The sequence below is a fragment of the Petaurus breviceps genome, unplaced genomic scaffold (assembly GCF_028583685.1).
Source record: "Petaurus breviceps papuanus isolate PSGF00001 unplaced genomic scaffold, PetGlider_PUasm1.0 38, whole genome shotgun sequence".
Lineage (NCBI taxonomy): Eukaryota > Metazoa > Chordata > Mammalia > Diprotodontia > Petauridae > Petaurus > Petaurus breviceps.
The window spans coordinates 39257462-39275891 of record NW_027186304.1 but is presented as its reverse complement, the minus strand read 5'-3'; positions in this window follow the sequence as shown (position 1 = coordinate 39275891).

The following is an 18430-nucleotide window of genomic DNA, read 5'->3' as shown; positions in this document are numbered from 1 at the left end:
ACTTCAGCTCCATAACAGATACTTCCCCTGTGTCTGCTCCCGGTGAGGGGGCTCTCTCCTCCAGTTAATACCTTGTCTAACACTTTGCAGCTACTCTACCCAAAGACCACATTCCTAGGAATACCTGAAGTCTTTCCTCCATGATTAAATGGATGTATGTGTCCTAAATCTGTGGAGAAACCAAAACCTTGCTTTCCTGGTATTACTGATGGGGGGTGAAACGGGGATCCCAAAAGGTTCAGCAGATATTCTGATCTTATCCAAGACCAGAAAACCTGCAATATCATCTGGAAAGAATTCAAGGTCTCAGGCTTAATTGGAGTGAGAGTTGTGGAAGTTTATTGTTATGCTTCTATGAGAAGCAGGCAAGAGTCCTTTAGGGGACCTGCAAGTGAGAGGGGTACATGCTTTTACCTTTAAAGGGTAAGGCTGCCATTGTCAGGGCTGACCAGACAGGAGGGGCCTCAGTGCATAGACAAAGGTCAGAGCTGACCAAGAGGAGAATGTGAATAGATAGTTTAGATAAAATTTGGGCCAGGCCTAAGGAGACAAAAGGCAAGGACAAAGGAGGGTGTGGGCCAGGCCCAGAAGAAATGAAGAGATTAAGTAAGAACAAAGGGGTCACAGGGTGTTGCCTAGGTGGAGTGTGGGATAGGGAGAAGGGGCAGAGCTCAAGGATGGGAAAGGACAAATTGCAGTTACAACTGAACAGACTGGTTTTACAAGTTGGTTTCACAAATTGATCTAGACCCCAGGTACCCCATCAATAACATCTCTTGGATACTCCCCCTTCTCTCTTCTATACTGCCACTACCCTCCTGCATACCTTCATCACCTCATCCCTGGACTATTGCTATAGCCTACTTGTTACACTCCTTGCCTCAAGTCTCTGCACTCCAGTCCACCCTCCATCCAGCTATCAAACTGATCTCCAAAAGTGCAAATCTGGCCTTGTCACTCCTCCTATTCATTCTGTTCTAATGCCTATTGCCTCCAGGATCAAATATAAAATCATCTGTTTGACATTCAATTCCCTTCAAGACTTATCCCCTTCCTACCTTTTCATTCTTCTTACAATCCATTGCTCACTGGCTTCCCTGCTGTTGCTCACACTAGACACTCCACCTACAGACTCTGGGCAATTTCAATTTCACTATTTATCCCACATGTGTAGGACTCTCTCAATGCTAATCTCTGCCCCCTGGTTTCTCTTATTTCTTTCAAGTTCCAGCAAAAATCTCACATTTCTACAAGAAATCTTCCCCCAAACCACTCAGTAGTAGATCCTACCCACTGAAATTAATTCCATTTCATACTGTATATATTTCATTTATCCATAGTTTTCATTTTTTTCTCACTCACTAGACTGTGAGCTCCGTCAGGGAAGGAGCTCTTTTTTTGCCTTTCTGTTTGTCGCCAGGACTTAGCACAGGATCTTGACAAATGCTTGCTGTTGACTTGTTGACTCATACCAAAAAGAATTTCTACCATAACATACCTGACGTTTTAAGTGGCAGCTGTTTGAAAATCTTCAAGAAAGGGAAACTTCCCACAGCCTCTTAAGATACACCACTGCACTTTGAGACAATGCTAATTTTAAGCAGCTTTTCCTGACATCAAGCCTAATTCGACCCTTTTTGTAATCTCCACCCATCGCTCCTGTTTGTGACCTCTCAGAGCAAACAGAGCAAATCTCAGCCCTCCTCTACATGAAAGTACTTGAAATACATGAACACAGTTAGCATGCTTTTTCTGAGTCTTCTCTTCTCTTCTCTATCATAGACTAAAGGCCCTTCTCCATCCTACTTGCCTTCCTTATTAATCAATCAGCATGCATTAACTAATTTTCTTGAATGTGGTGCCCAGTACTGAGCGTAATGCTTGAGATACAATATGAAGAGGGAAGAGAATAGAGAACCTACCATCACTTCCTTATTCCTGGAAGCTACCTGTGTCTCTCTTAATGTAATACAAGATTGCATCATCTTTTATGGCTTGACTCATCCCTAGATCTTCAGACAAACTGCTCTCTAACCATGCCTCCCCCGGCTTTTACTTTCAAAGCTGATTCTTTTTTACTCAAGTTTGAGACATTATATTTATTCCTGTTGACAGACTCTGGTCTGTTAAGATTTTCATGACTCTGTTCTCTATCATCTAATGTACTATATCCCCCCCCACACACACACACATACAACTTAATATCAGTTACAAATTTCATGAGCGTATCATCTATATCTTTATCTAAGTAATTCTCTTTTTGACAAAGACAGCTGAGAAAAATGGGAAAACAGTCTGGAAGAAATTAAGCTTAGACTAACGTTTCATACAATTTTCTACAACAAATTCAAAGTGGGTAAGTGACGTGAATATTGAAAAACTTACAATAAAAATTTGAAAGAAACAGATCACAAACTATTTATACCCATAGGTAGAGCATAGCCAAACAAAGGGTAGAATTTATTACCTAAAAACAGAACATTTTGATTGCATTAAATTTTAAAATTTTTGCACAAAAATTAATATATCTAGGATAAATAGGGAAGAAGTTGACTGGGGAAAATATTTATATCAAATTTCTTAGAGAAGGTCTTAGTATCCAAGTTCCCCAATATATAAATGACAAAAAGATGTAAAGAAACAGTTCTAAGAAAATTGCAAGCAACCATATGAAATAATGCTTCAAATCACTAATAATGAGAGACATCCAAATCAAAACAAGACAGCAATATAGCAAAGTTAACAAAAGACAGAAATAGTTGCTGTCATAGGGGTTCTAAAAAGACAGACTCCTTAGTGTTTTGTTGATGAACTGTGAATTAGTTGTTTTTTTTAAATCATTTCTGAAAGCAATATGAAATATAAAATGGATAAAATTTCCATAATCTTTGACCTAGAGATTCCACTACCAAGCATGTATCCCCAAGGAAGTTCAAGATAAAATATAAGGCTATATATACACCAAAATATTTATGGGGTTCCTTTTTGCAGTAGCAAAGAACCAGAAATACAGTAAATGCCCATTGATTGGAAATGGATAAACAAACTATGATGCATAAATGTAATGGAATATTACTATGGGACATACATGAAGAATACAAAGAAATATTAAAAAACTTGCATGAACTGATGCACTTTGAAGGAAACATAGCCATGAAAACAATATACAAAATGTCTATAACAAAGTGAATAGAAAGCGTAACAAGCACAAAACAATTATTAAAATGAATGCTGCCAATTTTCAGTGAACAAGCTTGGCCTCAAGGAAGAGAAAATAGAAGATATCTCCTGCTCATTTGCAAAGATAGGGATCCAAGGATACAAAACTTCAATATTTGCAGATTTTTAAAAATACATTGATAGAATTTGTTATATGTGGTTCTAAAAGAACAGATGTGATTACTGAGTCACTGTCAGTCAACATTTGAAAGATAATTGGAAATGAAAGAGGTACCACAAGGTTGAAGGAGGACAAATATTGTTCCCATTTTTTGAAGTGGTAGAGAACAGAGCTTGCAAACTAAAGGCTTGACTTAATTCCTAGGAAAACTCTAGAAAGGATCATTAATGGGTATTGAATATCTAGAAAACGAAGCAACGGTTACAAAGATCCAGCATAGATTGATCAAGAATAGGTATGCCAGGGGCAGCCAGGTAGCACAGCGAGTAAGAGCACCGGCTCCAGTGTTGGGACGACCTGGAGATCGAATCCCAGGCTCAGACACTTAGCACCCACCCAGAAACACCTGGCCATGTAACCTTGAGCAAGTTACTTAACCCCAATTGCTTAAAAAAAAAAAAAAAAAAGAATAGGTATGCCAGACTAACCTCATTTCCTTTTTTTGACAGGATTACTAAACTAGTAGATGAGGGGAATACCATAGATACAGTTTAGATAGATTTTAGCAAATCTTTCAATAAAGTATCTCATGCTATTCTTATTGAAAAGATAGAAAAATGTGGATTAGATGATACAATACAATCAGATATATTCAGAACTTGTTTCATGACTGGACTCAAGGAGTAGTTGTTAATGTTCCGATGTCAAAATGACAAGAGGTCTCCAATGGAACATCCAAAGGACCCCTAGTATTTAATGTTTTTGTCAGTGATTTGGATAAGGCCTAGTTAGCATAATCATTAAAATTACAGATAACATAAAGTTAGGAAGATTAACTAATATACTGGACGAATGTGATAGAATCCAAAAGGAAGACACACTGGCTTCCATCTAAGAAGATGAAATTCTATAGGAACAAATGAGATATTTTTGTGCCTGGGTACTCCAAAAATATAAGATGGGAAGAGGCATGGATAGATAGCAGTTGTTCCAAAAAGAATTTGGAGATTTTAGTGAACTGCAAGTTCAGTATGAATCAGCAGTGTGATGTGGCAACCAAAAAAAAAGCTAATGCAATTTGAGGTTGTTTTAGGAGAGGCATAACTTCCAGGAATAGGGAGGTGATGGTCCCATTGTGCTCTGCCCTTGTCAAACCTCATCTGAAGTAGTGTTTCAGTTCTGGGCACCATAGTTTAAAAAGGACTTTGATAACCTAGAAAATGTCCAGAGAGAGCAACCAGGATGGTGAAGGGCCTTGAGTTCATAACATATGAGGATCAGTTGAAAGAAATGGGCAAGTTTAGCCTGGAGAAATTAAGACTCAAGGGGAGATATGATAGCTATATTTATTTGAAGGGCTGTCATGTGGACAAAGGATTCAATTTATTCTACTTGGCCCCAGTGGAATGAATGAAGAGAAATTGGTGGAAGTTGGAAAGAAGGCAACTTAAACTTGATGTCAAGAAAAATTTCCTAAGAACTTGAGCTTTCTAAAAGTAAAATGACTTGCCTCAAGAGAAGATGGATTCCTCATACTTAGAAGTCTTCAACCAAAGTCTGGACAGCTGCTTATTAGGTGTGTTATAGAGGAGATTCCTTCTTGTATGGGTTTGAGTAGATGACTACTGACATCCCTTCCAACTCTCAAATTCTGTGACTCCTAACATTAAAACTTCTTGTTAACTTTCCTCATCAAAAAAAACTTGATAATTGGACAAGAAAAAGTATCGATTATCTCTGCAACAAATTGATGGCATTTGTAAATCTTTCCAGCAATGGCTCTCAGAACAATAAAAATGGTTGACATTTATAGAGGTCTTATCAATTATAAAATGCTTTATTCACATTCTCCCATTTCATCCCCATATCTACCTTGACAGAAAAATAGTTAACATTTCATTATCCCCATTTTACAGATGAGGAAAGCTGCAGCTCAGAGAGAAGTTAAGTGACTTGTCTGGGGTCCCATAGCTGCTAAGTGGTAAAGTTGGGATTTGAACCTTAGTTATTTTGGTTCCCAAATAGAATGCTCTTTCCAACTATATCATGCTGTTACCTCCCAGTCAATTATGCAGAATATGGGTTCAATTGACATCCTTCCCTCTGTGTAATTACACTCATGAAAAATGCCCTAATACAGGTAATTTGTTTAAAAAGCAATTCTAAATATGGGTTGCAAAGTATGGGGAGTTTAATACAAAAATTACAGGCTAGCTTAATTGCACTTAACAAAGTGAGCCTGGTGAGCAATTGCCTTTCATTATTTCTCACTGAGGCACATACCTTTGGCACAGCTCCCTTTTATTAATAAAATCAAGGAGAGCACACTGAGAAAACTTCACAAACCTTGAAGCTTTGAAATCCTTGCCAGCTTCCAAAAATCATCTGATGGAGCAGGGTGGCATTTATTAACATGTTATTTTGAGAATTACTGAATGGAATAAAATTATTTCTTAAGTGAGGTCATCCCACTTAACATGTAGGAAAATAAGCTCAAAAGTGTTTTCAGGACTCCAAAGAGGTGACTAGTATGGAACCATGTATGGTATCAAATCTAATAGTGTGTTAAAAAGAAAAAAAAAAGCTCAATAAAACTCATTGAATGATAAAAAGGCTTAATTCTAAAATCCAAATTTAAGAGATGGAAAGAATCATAGAGCTCAGGTAGTTTAACAACCCTGTTTCATGAATCAGAAAGCAAGGTTAGAGAGATTATAGGATTTGTCCAAGGTCACACAGGTAGTATGTATGTAGCGAGACAATATTTGAATCCATGACCTTCATGAGTTTGAGAATTTGGGGGAAAAAAAACAATGAGTTCTATTCAGGATATGCATATTCAATTGAAAATCTCCAATAGGCAGTTTGTGATTTGGTATTGCAGGTGAGAGGAACATTCTCTTTCCACAGAGAGACTAAGGCTGGATATATAGATCTGAGAACGTACAAGGAGATAAAAAAAAATGAGTGCAAATGTGAGAAGATAGGAACACTAGTACATTATTGGTGGAGCTGTGCATTGGTCCAGTCACTCTCCATATCAATTTGAACTATTTAACTTAAATGTCCATAACCGTTGACCTACTTATCCTTCTATTGGGTGTATTCCCCCAAGGAAATCAAAGATGACAAAGACCTAACACATGTTATAATAGCCATGGCAACATTCTTTTTAGTAACAAAGTACTAGAAACAAAGTGGGTATCACACTTGAGAAATGATTCAAAATTACTGGAAAAATATTGGAATAATGGAATATTATTGTGTCATAAATATGAGGAATTCAGAGAAACATGGAGAAATTTGAATGGATTGTTATTTTACTTTGATCAGATTTTTTTTATCAGAATCAAAGAAACAATATACATATGAACTACAACAATAAAAATGAAAAGATCACTAAAAAAGTTGAACACCGAGCAACTGAAAAATAATGTTGGTGAATGAATAATGAAACAAAACTTTCTCTTCATGGAAGAGGCAGGGCAGAACCATTGCATTGGATGCTTTTACTTAAGTTTTGGTTTTTACTGTCCCAAGGGAAGGTTTATATTCATTGGGGGAAGGTTTTTCCTACTGAAATACTTGTGTCATGGAGACATATTTCTCAATAAAATATATTTTTATAAATAAGGAAGTTAGGAAGATGGCTGGATTATGAGAAACTGATACTCAGAGAAACTAAATGTCTTACCAAGAGTCACATAGCTAAAAGTCCAACCCAGGACCCCTGACTCCAAGTGCTATATGCTTTCCACTACTTTGATCACTTCTGTTCCATTATTATTAATATGAAGTATCGTAAGTTATTAGATGTTCTCATTTAGGACTTATTACATCTTAGGATTTAACCACAGTTGAACTTATGCACTCAATTTTACTACTTAATAAAGAAATGGTTCTTTCTTCCTTTTCTATATTTAAAGGTGAAAAATAAATTATTTAACATTTTTAAAGTCAATATGGTACTATAAATACATAACATACAATACTTACATATTCACACATGTTCCTACATAACAATTTCGAGAAGGAAATGAAAGGTTATCTTTCATCCATACTCCAGCAAAATACAGGAATGCATGGCAACAGTCCTAAAATTCTGAAGATATCTTTAGAGGAGTGGTCAGAAAAAAGGATATTTTACAGCTTATCAAATACATTTGTTCACTATATAAAGGTCTAGGTTGGGGGCAGAAGGTGTATGAAAAGAGTTTGAACTCAATTTTATTGACTTTCTTCAATTATGGAAGTTACTTTTCTCAGTAACACACCTGGAAGTTGTCTATCATGATATTTCTCAAAAGTATTTTCAATTCATAAAAAATGGCACATTGGTCGGTAGGTTTTTATGTGGGTTTTGGTTTTGGTATTTTTTAGGTCACCTCAAAGCCAACAGACAGGAGGGATTTTCTTTAGAATTCTTTGCACTTCTAGGAAAAAATTTAGTTTTTTTTTTTTTAATTAAAGAAATAATAGCCCTGAAAATTGTTTGGTTTGGGCTCCAATTCAACCTAACTCACCTAAGCTGAGATTCAATCTGGCCAGCTTATCAATATAAGAATCACAAATGCTTAGGCTCCTTAAGAGTCTCCCCAATATAGTGGATCTTTAAGAAACTTTGCTTTTCTTTGGCTGAAAAAAAATTGTTTTTATAATATTGATGTTATAGTCTAAATCCTTTTTTTTATAATACTGTTGTTATAGAATAAATTTCTCTTCTCATTCTGTTTATTTCACTCTGCATCAGTTCAAACCAGTCTTTCCATGTCTCTAAATCATAAATTTCCTCATATCTTATGGTACAATACTATTCCATAGACATTCATATACCACAATTTGTTGTCATTCCCTAATTGATAGGCATAGGTTTACCACCAAAAAAAAAAACTACCTCAGTCTACTAAGAAAGTGGGGGAAGAGGTAGGAAAAGAAGAGGACATGTGATTTTAGCCACAAACTAGTCCTAGGCGGAGTAGGTGTATGCCTAGATTATCTCACCTGCTCTGAAAAGAGAGGGTGACAAAAGAAAGCACATTATTTTCCTGCCCCCATAAAATTCTCAAGAGCCTTCCATCACCCCCCCCCCCACCAACCCGATCTTCCAGGAAGTCTGTCACAGTGAGAAACTGTGAAAGGAACATGAGTAGGGAATAATAGAGGCAGTTGAATGATACAGTTATTAGATCAAAGGACTTAAGACTCAGAAAGAATTGAGTTCAAATCCTGCCTCAGACATTTATTAGCTGTGTGACTAAAATAATTACTTACTTGACTTCTCTGATTCCTCATTTGTAAAGTGAGAATAATAATGGCACCTTCCTCTCAGCATTGTTATTGATCTCAAAAGGAGGTAATATGCAAAGTATTTTGTAAACTATGAGAAAGAGAGAGTATATTTTATTTTTTATTTTTACTATGTACCAGGCATTGTGCTAAGTACAGGAATACAAATAGAACAGGGATCCTCAAGGAGCTTACATTCTAATGGAGAAGATACATAGAGGAACTACAAGTGAGGTGAGGAGAGATATACTAAAGGTAGCTGGAGATATCCAGGGAGTGCTATGGAGGTCTCGAACTGAGCAAATATATCCAAGGCTAAGCTATCAAGGACCTGGGAGGTTTCAGAAGTGGGACACAATTGTCCAGTGGGGAGGAGACGGACGTGATGGAAATGACTCTGCTGGATGTGTTCTGGGAATGCTGTGCCTCCACTCCACTAAGATGCCACCTCCTAGCCCACTACATGACTGAGCTGCCAGTGTTTTGGTAACCTCCTGGAAGAACAGGGACATTTCCCACAGGCTAGGATGTCAACCACTCTCTCCATGCCCATAAGTTGAATTCTTCAAAGCCCAGATTCCTCTACCCTGGTTATGGCTCTGGTTGATGTGGCAAAGATCTCAAGTAGCTATTGACTGTGTACTACAGGATTTGGTTTCCCAGATCTGCAAATCTGAAGCTCTGATACCCAATTTATCTAAGCTGGTTTGGACCTTCGGGAAAACTGGCTTGTATTATCCAAACTCAGAGGGGGCTGATTTGTAACAGAAAGCCAATTTAATAACTTCCAATGGAAATTATCCCTCTCAAATAGATAAGCTTACTTGAGAAACCCACATTATCATTATTAATGATAACAATAACATTATATAATATATTTACAATAATTCATTTCAATGGTGTTTTAAAATTTACAAAGCACTTTCTTTACAAAAACCCTTTGAGGTTGATGGTACAAAATTATTATCCCCAATTTAGAGATCCCCGATCCAAAAGTTGTCTGATAAGTATGATGAACATTTCTTAGATTTTCTGAGATAGCCCCAATTTGAAGGAAAGAACATATAATTTCTTATTTTAATTTTCTTTTTTAATATATAATTAATTAATTAATCTTTATTTTTCAAAATCCATTTCCATAAGATTTTGAGTTCTGAATTTTCTCCCCCCCCTCCCCACGATAGCATGCAATCTTATATAGGCTCTACTTATACATTCTTATTAAACATTTTCATATTAGTTATGATGCAGAGTTAGAACTAATGGAAGGAACCATGAGAAAGAAGAAACAAAGCAACAAAAGAAAAGAAGAGCAAATAGCATGCTTTCATCTGCGTTCAGACTCCAAAATTCTTTCTCTGGATGTGGACGGCATTTTCCATTCTAAATCTTTTGGAGTTGTCTTAGATCCTTGCACTGCTGAGAAGAGCTAAGTCTATCAAGGCCAGTCATCACAGACTGTGGCTGTTACCATGTACAACATTCTCCTGGTTCTGCTCATTTCACTCAGCATCTGTTCATATAAGTCTTTCCAGGTTTTTCTGAAGTTTGCCTGCTCGTCATTTCTTGTAGCACAATAATATTCCATTACATTCATATAACACAACTTGTTCAGCCATTCTCCCATTGATGACATCCCCTCAATCTCCAATTCTTTGTTACCACAGAAAGAGCTGCTATTAAAAAAAAAAAAGCTATAAAAATATTTTTGTACATGTGGGTCCGCTTCCCATTTTGATGATCTCCTTGGGATACAAACCTAGAAGTAGTATTGCTGGGTCAAAGGCTATGCACAATTTTATCTATGGTACCTTTTATCAGGATATAGTTTCCTTCCTTATCTCTTTTAATTAGATTTATTTTTGCTTTTGCTTTGTCTGAGATAAGGATTGCTCCTACTGCTTTTTTTTTTTTACTTCAGCTGAAGCATAATATAATCTGCTCCAGTCTTTTACCTTTACTCTGTGTGTATCCCTCTGCTTCAAATGTGTTTCTTGTAAACAACATATTGTAGGCTTATGGCTTTTAATCCACTCTGTTATCCACTTCTGTTTTATGGCAGAGTTCATCACATTCACATTCACAGTTATGATTACTATCTGTGTCTTTCTCTCTATCCTATTCCCCCCCCCAATTTATGCTTTTCTCTCTCCTTTCTCCCTTTCCCTCTTCATTAGAATTTTGCTTTCAACCACTGCCTCCCTCAGTCTGCCCTCTCTTCTATAAGCACCCTCCCTTTTCTTCCCCTTTACCTTTACTACTTCTTCCCTCCCTTCTATCCACCCCTCTCTCCCTTTTCTTTCCCCTTTCCCCTCCCACTTCCTATAGGGTAAATTAGACTTCTATACCTGACTATGAGAGTAAGATTCAAATAATGCTCATCTCTTTCCCTTCTTTCCCTCTACTGTAAAAGGTTTTTGTGCCTTTCCATGTGATGTAATTTACCCTTGTCTGCCTCCTCCTTTCCTCTTCTCCCAAGTACAATCCCTTTTCACCACTTAGAATTTTTTATCATCATATCAAAGCCAACTTTTACCCACTCTCTGTATACCCCTTTTAAATGTCCTAATAATATTACAGTTCTCAAGAGTTATAAGTGTCACCTTCATTTGTAGGGATGTAAACAGTTTGCCCTTATTATAACATGTTGCTTTTTTCTTTCCCGTTTACCTTTTTATGACTCTCTTGAGTTTTGTATTTGAAGATCAAATTTTCTGTTGAACTCTGGTATTTTCATCAGGAAAGTTTGGAAGTCCCCTATTTCACTGAATATCCATCTCCTCCTCTGAAAGATTATGCTTATTTTTTCTGGGTAGTTGATCCTTTGTTGTAACCCAAGTTTCTTTGCCTTATGGACTATTGTATTCCATGCCCTCTGATCTTTTAGTGTAGAAGCTACAAGATCCTGTGTAATCCTGACTGTGGTCCATGATATTTAAATTGTTTCTTTCAGGCTGTTTTCAGTATTTTCTCTTTAACCTGGTAATTTTGGAATCCGGCGATAATATTCCTTGTCATTACCAATTTGAGATCTTTTTCAGGAGCTGTATTCTTTTGATGACTATTTTACCTTCAAGTTCTAGGACCTCGCCACAGTTTTCCTTGAAGATTCCTGAAAAATGCTGTCCAGCCTCTTTTTTTTTCATCAAAAAAAGGTAGACTAATAATTTTTAAATTGTCTCTCCTGGATCTATTTTCCAGGTCAGTTATTTTACCGAGGCATTTTATGTTTTCTTCTATTTTTTTTCATTCTTTTGTATCTGTTTGACTGATCCTTAATGTCTCATAGAATCGTTAGTTTCTACTTGCCCAATTCTAATTCTTAACAAATTGTTTTTTTCTATTAGATTTTGTACCTCCTTTTCCATTTGACCCATTTTACTTTTTAAGGAGTTCTCTTCAGTGAGTTTTTGTGCCTCCTTTCCCATCTGGTTAATTCTATTTTTTTAAGGACTTGTTTTCTATAGTCAATTTTTGTCCTTCCTTTTCCAAGCTACTGACTCTCTCTTGCATACCTCTTTCCCAATTTTTTTTCTTTTCCCAATTTTTGTTCTACCTCTCTTATTTGACTTTTAAAATCCTTCTTGAGCTCTTCCAAGAAGGCTTTTGGGGCTTGAGACAAGTTCATATTCCTCTTTGAGATTTTGGGCGTGGATGTATCATTCTCTTATGAATTCATGCCTTGATCTTTCTTGTCCCCATAATAAAAATCCATGGTCCTTGTCCATTTCTACTTTCTGCTCATGGTATTTCCCTAACTACTGGCTTTTAGAGTAGAGTTCTCTTGCTAGAGTTCAGGGGGCACTGACCCAAGCGTCTTGTGCTGGGAGCCCAGAACCTGATCACTGACTTTTGTGTGCTGTCAGCTAGAGGCTGTAGAGGTCTGGCCGCTTACCTAGTACTGAGCTGAGGTCAGCAACAATGGAGCTCTCAGGGTGGGGAGCCTGATTCCTGGGGGATACCTGATTGCCTGGACTTGCACTCAAATGTTTGGCTGCTGGAAGATGTCTACCAGCCTTCAGTTGTGCCTCCCAGAGCTGTGCTTCCTGAAGTTGGGCTGAAGCACCAAGAGATTTGGCTGCTGAGGAATGCTGACTCACATGGTGGTTTTCCAAGTTGGTGTCGACCAGTTCCCCTGCCTGTGCTGAGGCACTCAGGGGCCCTGGTATTGGCACTTGTCTGCTCCGACACCCTGGGGCTCAGGATCTCCACCTGGTTTGCTGAGGTGGGGCTTGCCTCTGACTTGCTGCAATGCCTCCTGTCCTATACTGCTCTCCCTCCCCCAGAGTGAGAGGGGCCTTTCCCATTAATCTCCCAAGCTTCCTGGGCTACAAGACTGCTGCATCCCATCTTTCTCCTGGCTTAGCTGTTCCAGGATTTTTCCTGGGGCGATATTTTCTGTGCTTTCAGAGGTCGATAAGGGAGGGTGCAAGTGACTTACTTCTTACTCCACCATCTTGGTTCTCAGAAGTGGGAACTCCCCAAGAATATATAATTTTTAAAATTTTTTAAAATTTTACTTATTTATTTTTGTTTTCAACATTCATTTCCACAAGATTTTGAGTTACAATTTTTTCTCTCCATCTTTCCCCTACCCTCACCCCAAAATAGCAAGCCTACTGAATACCCTTCCCTCAGTCTGTTCTCTCTTATATCCTCCCCCATAAACCCCCTTTCTAGTAGGGCAAGATAGATTTCTAAGGAACATATATTTTAAACAAGGCTTTCTTTGTCCAGAAATATCCTTTGTTGGTCCAAAAGTCTTAAATGTTGGAAATTACCTCAGGCCTACTCCAAATGCTCATATATTCCTATCGGTTGGTCTGTACTGAATGTCCCACAAATAACGCTGGAGACATACCACCCACTTTTTCTCACCCAAATATTCCCTTTTAACAAGCCCCAAATTACTCTTTTCTGTTTTCACATTTTACCGACTTTTATATTTAAAAGGTTCTTACAGAGTTTCCTGAAGAGAGACTATAAAAACATGGTGGAAAAGTCACTGGCTCTGGAATCAGAGCATCTTAGTTCAAATCCCACCTCTGACACTACCTATTAAACTTTGGGCAAGTCACTTAACCTCCATGGGCCAAAGTTTCCTCATCTGTAAAACAAGAGGGTTGCTTAGATGACCACTGAGGTCACTTCAGTTTCTAGATCTATGATACTATGACCCTTTAGTTTGGCACTCATTAGTTCAGTCATTCTCCCTACCTCCCACTTTCCAGATAACCCTTGTCAATACCACATGGAAAGAAGAAATACATATCATTCACTCAAAATTGTATCTGAAAAGATAGGCTGCCTTTCAACTGGAAAAAAATGTCTTGCTGAACTTCCCAATTAAACACAGTGGAAATATCATTTAATCATTCATTCCTTTCCCTTAAAAAAAGAAAGAAAAAACCTGTTCTTACTCTAGACTGTGTGACATTTGCAGAAAGTAAGAAAGATGATAAATGGCATGATATCTTCTGCATGTTGTAAAAAGCTGAAAATAGATGCTTCTCAAAACTTTTTGTGGGACTAGGGGTGGGACGTAAAGGGAGGGAGAGGAAACCAGATAGACTACTTCTACTGGTCTCTCTTGCCATGAAAGCCCATGATAACTCAATGCCTTCACAGTCAGTGCATTAAGCATTCTTTGCCAGCAAGCATCCCCATTAGCCTGAGGTTACTTCCAAAGAGTTTCCCAAGCCCTGTGCTGACCTGAGTGAAGTTTCCACAGTAGAACAGTGACATTCAGGATGCTTGATATGGAAACTGCCCCGTGAGGTCTGTTAGCTCTTATCAATTACTTGACAATCAACCCAAAAGTGGTCAGTTCTGTGGCCGGCAGAGATCTGTCCTCAGTAACACAATTTCTCAGGGAGTCCCTAAGGAGTTTGCTTCCAAAACGCCTTCCCTAAAGATTCAGGGAATAGATCATTCAAGGAACAGATAATTCACTTTGATTTGAAATCAAAAGAGAGAGAGAGAGAGAGAGAGAGAGAGAAATATAGATATAGTGTGTAATTATTTTAAGATAATTGATTTCCTTTACAATCTTATATATTTTATTTGTTTAAAAACATTCTTCTCAGAAGAGGTCTACAGGCTTCATCAGATTGACAAAAGGGTTCAAGACCCAAAAGAGGTTAAGAACCCTTCTGTAATATAATCCAGGGCTCAGGGACTCGGAAGGCAAGAGTCATTAAACTCAATTTGCTTATCTATAAAATGAGTCTGAGATGATTTAGTAAAAGTCAGTAGCTGAATATGTTCAGTGCAATTAAACCAACATCTACAGCTAGGTCCCACTCAGTGCAAATGATGAATTTCATGAAGTGGTTGCATGTATTCAGATTCACACTATTGAAGTTATAATTATGTAACATATAATAATTGATTCCAGTCTAATGGAAATACATAGTCAGCATTCAAATAATGTCAGTACTTCACAGGATTCATCATTTGCATTAATTAGGACCTAGCTGCCATTAGACGTAATGGAGATGAGCTCATTATCAGGTATTGTAGTCATTCAATTGTTTCATCATGTCTAACACTTCATGACCTCATTTGTGTTTTGTTTTTTTTGGCAAAGATCCTGGAGTTGCTTACCGTTTCCTTCTCCAGCTTATTTTATAGATGAAGAAACTGAAACAAACAGGATTAAGTGACTTGCCCAGGGTCATACAGCTAGTGCCTGAGGCCAGATTTGAACTCATAAAGATGAGTCTTTCTGATTCTAAGCATGGTACTTTATCTGCTTTACCACCTTCACATTGCTGACACACAAGCTATGTGAAGAAGCATAGATTAATAAACCTCTATAAGCCTCAGTTTTCTAAACTGTAAAATGGATATCATAATACTATAGTGTAGTATATACTGCCTCTGACACTAGTTTTTCAACCCTGGGTAAATCATTTAACCTCTCTGAGTCTTGGGTAACTCTCTAAGAATAGAATTTATAGGAAGCATCAAGAAAGATGGATTTGGAGTCAGGGACTGAAATCCCAGTTCAGCCATTTATTTCTTGTGTGATTTTGAGCAAGTCATTTCACTTCTCTAGACCACAGTTTTCTTATTTGGAAAACTGAGGGGAAGAGACTGTTGGATTAGATGACCTCAAAATTCTCCACCAGTCCTAAATCTATGATAATTTCTCTTCCACCAATGTAATCAGGTACTTGACTACCAATGTCTGAGGATTTTTAAGAAAGCACATTGTGAATCAAAAAGCACTAAATAAACGTGAGCTACTGTTATTAGACAGTAACCTGGAAGACAAGAAGATTTTTCAAGCACCACACCTGACACATACTAGCTAAGTAACCTTATTGTTCATAATATCATATATTATAATTATTAGCAATTTAATAATATAATATATTACATATTATATATTGTATTTTAATATAATAAACAATATACCAAACCAACAATAAACAATATTGTTTAGCCTCTCTGTCACTTGGCTTTGTCATCTATAGAATGAAGTAATAGAACCTATCACAGGGTTCTTATGAGGATCCAATGAAATAATTTATGGAAAGTGATTCGCAAACCTTAAAACACTATATAAATGCTAGAAAGGTCCAAGAAACATGGGAAGTCAGTGGGTCTCAGTGGGGTTCTGTGGAGATAAAACCATACATATGCTTTAAATGTTCACACAGTACCTCAACCAAACCCCTTTTCAAACCAGCCTCCCCTAGACTACAGGGGTTTGTCAGTTAGACTGATTGGGTACTGGGTCACACTTTGGGAACAGTTCATTTTAGTCTACATAAAAATTTAAAGCTAAGGGAACAAAGTTCTAATGATATAATTTCAGGGTCCATACTGTGGTGGAAACAGGATGTGACTGGTACCCTTGATTGCCAATTCTACCTATATTCATAAGCCAGTCCTGAAAGTAGCCACTTAATTGAGGGCATGTAATGCAAAACCTTCCACTCCTTGAAATTGCTGCATCCAATGGAACACTGATTTTTATGGTTCTCAAATTGTCATCAACAATCATTTCTTTAGTACTTACTCTGTATCAGGTACTGTGCGCCATACTCTGAAGATAAGAAAAAGGGCAAAAATATAGTCTCTGCCCTCAAGAAGATAACACTTGAATGTGAGATCCAACATATAAATAATTAGACCCATAAAAGATAAATAGATGTAGAGTGCCGGCCCCGAAGTCAGGAGGACCTGAGTTTGGATGTGGCCTCAGACACAACACACACATACACACACACACACACACACACACACACACACACACACACAAGACCAAAAAAAAAGCTAGCCATGTGACCTTGGGCAAGATACTTAATCCCAATTGCCCTCCAAAAAGCAAAAAAAAAAAAAAAAGATAAATAAATGTGAGAGATCATCTCAAAGGGGTGAGATGTGAAGAGAGAAAACATTCCAAGCATGGGACTTTGGGAGAAGGGTAGCCAGTGTAAAGGCATAGAGATGGAAGAGGGAGTCATGTTTGAATAACTGCAAATAGGGCAGTGTAGTTGGATCACAGAGTGTATGGGAGGATTAATGTGAAAAAAGAGTCAGGTTATGAAAGGCTTTAAATTTCAAAAAGGAGAGTTTAATATAGCAGCTCTTTTTGTGGTGGCAAAGAGTTGAAAATTGAGGGGATGCCCATCAATGAATCAATGAACAAGTTGTATTATATGAATTTAATGGAAAACTATTGTGCTATAAGAAATGATGGGCAGACAGATTTCATGGACTTACATGAACTGATGCTGAGTGAACAGAACCAGGAGAACACTGTGCACAGCAACAGCAACATTTGTGCATAGTCAACTGTGATAGACTTAGTTCTTCTCAGTAATACAATGATCCAAAACAGTTCCAAGAGATTCATGATAGATAATGCTACCCACATCCAGAGAAAGAACTATGGAGTCTGAATGCAAATCAAAACATATTATTTTCACTTTGGGGGGGCATGTATTTTTTCCTTTTTCCCCTTTTATTCCTGTCTCCTTGCACAGCATGACTAATGTGGAAGTATTTTTTACATTATTGTGCATGTATAACCTATATCAGATTACTTGCCATCTTGGGTAAGGGGAGCAAGGATGGAGGGAGAGAAAAAAAACTGAAACTCAAAATCTCTCAAAAATTGAATGTTGAAAATTGTCTTTATGTGTAATTGGAAAAAATAAAATACTATAAATTTTTTTAAACAAAAGAAGTGTTTATATTTGATCCAGGAGGCAACAAGGAGCCACAGGAGTTTGAGTAGGACAGTGACATGGTCTCAAAGTTGTTTGTCTCTACATGTGTCTGGGTGTGTTCCCTTCCTACCTGATATAACTAACACTTACATGAAAAGGTCTTTGCTAGCTCTTGTCCTGGAGTAAGAATGAATATCAGCCGTTATCCAGATGATAGTAATTCATATTTACAGGGCACATCGAAGTCTACAAATAATTTTCCTCAGGATCACCCTATGAAGTAGATTATAAAAATACTATTATTTCAGTTTTACAAATGAACTAAGTCATTCTCTGGGAGTTTAAATGACTTGTCCATGGTTCTTTAGGTAGTGTCTGAGGCTGGATTTGAAATGAAGATTAGGTTTTCTGATTCCAGGAGTCAAGATTTGAACCCAGGTTTCCTTACTCTAAATCTAGCAGTCTTTCCACTATATCATATTACCTAAAATGGCTCTGGTCTTGGGATGGCTCCCAGAGACTAAAATAACTAAAGATGTTTAGTCTTTGACACTCCTGCTGCTTTAGCCTCTGTGTGGAATCTGAGTAACTGGAGATGTCCTGAGACACTCAACCATGT